This window comes from Carassius carassius, chromosome 2 (genome assembly GCF_963082965.1).
Source record: "Carassius carassius chromosome 2, fCarCar2.1, whole genome shotgun sequence".
In the NCBI taxonomy this organism is placed as follows: domain Eukaryota; kingdom Metazoa; phylum Chordata; class Actinopteri; order Cypriniformes; family Cyprinidae; genus Carassius; species Carassius carassius.
The window spans coordinates 50,598,703-50,603,106 of record NC_081756.1 but is presented as its reverse complement, the minus strand read 5'-3'; the positions used below and the strand labels follow the sequence as shown (position 1 = coordinate 50,603,106).

Here is a 4,404-nt window from a genome sequence, read left to right as displayed (position 1 = left end):
CTAGAGCGTTTCGGCAGGAAGTGTCTCATTGCCTGTGACGTTTTCTGAGCCTCAGTGAAGCGTTCAGCGAAACCCTTAACCGACTGGCCAAAGAGGCCGGAAGGCGAGATAGGAGAGTCGAGAAAGGCGGATTTGTCGGCGTCTTTCATCTCCGTGAGCGTGAGCCAGAGGTGTCGCTCTAAAACAGCGAGGCTTGCCATGCTTCGGCCGATCGCTTGTGCTGTGGTCTTTGTCGCACGCAGGGCTAGATCAGTAGCGCTGCGGAGATCTTTAAAGTCATAGGTATCTGGGGCAGACTCGTCCAGGTTACGGAGAAGTCTGGCCTGAAAAACCTGCAGCACAGCCATGGTGTGTAGAGCCGAAGCAGCTTGACCAGCGGAGGTGTAAGCTCGGCCAGCGAGAGCTGAGGTGGTGCTGCACGGCTTGGATGGATGCACAGGCTTCGACCGCCATCCAGCGGCTGAGGGCGGGCAGAGGTGTGCAGCAATAGCCTCCTCGAGAGGGGGGAGGCTCTCGTAACCGTGGTCTCGGGCGCCGTCGACAGAGGAGAGCGCTGACGAGACAGAAGTCTTCAAGCGTGCGGAGAATGGGGCTTTCCACGACTTCGTGAGTTCATTGTGAACTTCCGGGAAGAAGGGGGCGTTTCTTTGCGGAGGGGCCGAAGGGCGCCCCTGCAGGAACCATTCATCCAGCCTGCTTTTAGTGTGCTCATCTGGAGGAGACCAGTCGAGCTGAAGGTCGCTGACAGCCCTTGTAAGCACGCGAGTAAGCTCCGCGTCGATATCAGCGCGTTGTCCGGTGCAGCTGGGTGCTGTAGAGGGGGGGGGGGTCCGCAATGGAGCCCGACCATTCCTCACTACTCGACGCGGCGAGAGAAAGGCTGTCGTGTCTGTCCTCTTCCGCCTCAGGCGCTCCGAAGGAGAAGGGGGCGCTGGTGAGCAGGGACTGGCGCTGCTCGTCCACGAAGAGGACAGGCGAAGGAGAGAGAGCGGGCGAGGCACGCGGGGAGTGTTCCGGCGTGAGTTCGCGTGTAGCAGTATGCTCAGGCATTCTCTGATTGCGGCGTTTCTTACGCGGCACTTGAGAGAGAAGAGGCGGAGCGGGTGGAGCATCGTGGCTGGTTTGAGCTAATCGAGCCCGCAGGGTCGATATAGCCATGTCGTCGCACTCAGGGCAGCCGCCCTTGAAGAGTGCGCTCTCAGCATGCTCGCGGCCCAGGCAGGAGACACAGATGATGTGGCGGTCCTCGCTGGGCAGAGGGCCTCGGCAGGAAGCGCAGGCCCGAGGCATTTGAAACAACGCCTCGAATTCTGGAGGAAAAAAGTGTGATGCAGCGGCAAACACACTAGCTTTGAAAAGGATATATTCACGCCGGATGGCGCAGCAGGAAGCGAGTGCTGAAGGCGGCGTCGAGATGAAGCACGAGCCGACGTCCTCAGATCTGCGTTGCAGTGCTATCCCGCTGAGAGGCTTTTCGATGGCGTGTAGAGGCTTCTCCGGAGAAGACAGCGAAGTGCAGGTGAGATCGCTGAAGGAGATGAAATCTGATCCCTATGGTGAAGCGGTGGCTTATATAGTTCCAGCCACGCCTATTTTGGCGCGCTCTGATGTCCAATGGGCGCGAAGCGCCCCCATTGGTTCGTTACTCTCCGCCGCCACACCATAGGTTGCTGCAGTTGCCGCAGCACAGCCAATAAGCGCGCGAGCCGCTTCGCTTGGGTCTGCTGTGCTGCAGCACTGCGTTTTACATTATTTAAAAATTAAGGATAATTTTTGGCTTCATATTCTCGAGAAAAGGGGACCTTTTCCATAGCGTAAGCTAGCTTACGCAGTACGAGAGTACTCACGAAAGGGAACGAGACTATGGAAACTAGGAACTGAAACGAGACTATGAAAACTAGAAACTGAAACAAGACTATGAAAACTATAAACTGAAACAAGACTATGAAAACTAGAAACTGAAACGAGACTATGGAAACTAGGAACTGAAACGAGACTATGAAAACTAGAAACTGAAACAAGACTATGAAAACTAGAAACTAAGATAAGACTATGAAAACTATAAACTGAAACGAGACTATAAAAACTAGAAACTAAGATAAGACTATGAAAACTATAAACTGAAACAAGACTATGAAAACTATAAACTGAATAGAGACTATGAAAACTAGAAACTGAAACGAGACTATGGAAACTATAAACTGAAACGAGACTATGAAAACTAGAAACTGAAACGAGACTATGAAAACTATAAACTGAAACGAGACTATGAAAACTAGAAACCGAAACAAGACTATGAAAACTAGAAACTAAGATAAGACTATGAAAACTATAAACTGAAACAAGAATATGAAAACTAGAAACGGAAAAAAGACTATGAAAACAAACATGGAATGGCTTGCTATCGCTAGGGGAGGGATAAATGCAGAACAATACTCGGCAGTGTGTGAGGGGAAGTCCAATGCTTATAAAGCTTGTCTTATGAATGTGCTGTGTGTGTGTGTGTGTGTGTGTGTGTGTGTGTGTGTGTGTGTGTGTGTGTGATTGGTCTCAGGTGCATGGTGTGATAGTTATCAGGTGAATGTGATTGGTGCAATGGAGCATGGGAAATAAAGTCCAGGGTGTACTGTGTAGTGTGAGATTCTGTGTTGTGGATGATGATCTCTGGTGGTGAATTAACGGAAGTTCAGTTACCGGATCATGATATTATCAAACAGACAATGAACACTATAAATAGCAATTATTATATGATGCAATAACACTTCTAGCAATTTTTTTTAGTTCTGTATGTTGTTTCAGGTTTAGCATCATCTGAGGTCCTCTGAGGGATCAGCATCATCTCTTCTCAGGTGTTTTGGATCCAGACTGGAGCTTGTGTAAATCCTAGTTACCATGGGATGTCAGTCCCATGGCAAAAACAACCAAAGCTAAAGAATAAAAATGCACATTTGATCAGATATAAATGCAGTTCAAGATTATGAGATGCATTATTTGAATGCTTGGTGAAAGAGATGCTTTTTTAATCTAGATTTAAACAGAGAGAGTGTGTCTGAACTCTGAACATTATCAGGAAGTATATTCCAGAGTTTGGGAGCCAAATGCGAAAAAGCTCTACCTCCTTTAGTGGACTTTGCTATCCTAGGAACTACCAAAATCCAGCGTTTTGTGACCTTAGGGAGCGTGATGGATTGTAACATGGTTTCTCCTCTTCTTCTTCAGCTCTCAACGGAGGCGGTCGCATTTTTCTTTCCTCTCCTCCCTGCCTTCCCTGCTTCGCTTGTTTTTCTCTTGTCTTGTCTACTTGAGAGACTCTCTCTGCACTGCTCTCCTAAACTGGAATATGGATTTGATTAATTGGTCTCTCAACGCAATTGACACCATCTTCTCGACGAGAAGCTTGGGTTCGGGGGAACCTGACTGCCCTGACGGAATGTTCGCAGCTGGCTACACGATGGACGCGTGGGAGAGGTGGCGGGTTGTGTGTCTGGCGGCTCTTTCTGTGGAGGACATTGAAGACATCTACCTATTCGGAACCATGATAACAGGACTTTTGCTGATTGGATTAGGCTTTGCCCTGGGTTATCGAAAAATTCAGAAGACGGGAACAGCTGTCCAAAGTCTCACAAGGCTGCCCGTCATGATTGAAGTAGTGGGCAGAGCGGTCAGCATTGAGACTGAGACTATTAACCGCAATATGGATAACATCACGAAGAAGCTCACGGATTTGGAAAGGAAATTGGAGAATTTGGAGACAAATGGACAATGAACAATCATAGTGACCGTGAAAAGGAATGCGGCTACTAGACCAAACAACTGGTATCTTATCTTCGTTTGGCTTTCTTTACCAGCTTTCTTGGCTGGATGACAAATATCTCCCGGGCAAGCAGGGCAGCTTGACTCTCTTGCATTCCTCCCCCCTCTCCCACAGACACCTGATGATTGTTGACTCTGTCTAGGACCTGAGCAAGGCAATGGCTTGCATTGGCAACTTGCTGTGACGCTGTAAAATCTGCGGACTGAGGCATCTAGAGAGAATCGCAACTCTCCAGGCCTACAAATACACAAACTCTTACACATATACAGATATGCATTCACCCCCCCACCCCCCATCCCCCGCCTTCGCCGCTTTGATCCGCCAGTCTGGCAAGCGAGTCTGTTGCCAGCGCTTTTTAGCTGCAGGACCGGATGGCTGTTTGCCTGCATTGGATTACCTCGACCCCCCCAATTTCCGTCCCCAGTTGCAAAGTCTTGTGTCTATGGTGTACTGATTATGTGCTTTTGTGCTGACGTGTTTTTCCTGTTCCCATACTGTGCTCCCATAAGGAGCATAGTCTGGGTGTTGTTTTTTTTTCCTCACTTCCCTAATGTTATGCTGTATTTCTTCCTAAAATACCCTGTCATCCT

The 4,404-nt window shown here is 48.9% G+C and overlaps 1 long non-coding RNA gene across 1 annotated transcript; it reads left to right on the top strand.

The window, feature by feature from the left end:
- Positions 1-3,224: 3,224 nt before the first annotated feature.
- Positions 3,225-3,788, top strand: LOC132112288 (uncharacterized). The gene is made up of 2 exons (XR_009424923.1): positions 3,225-3,468; positions 3,619-3,788. It is a non-coding gene; the product is annotated as an uncharacterized LOC132112288 (long non-coding RNA).
- Positions 3,789-4,404: the final 616 nt, after the last annotated feature.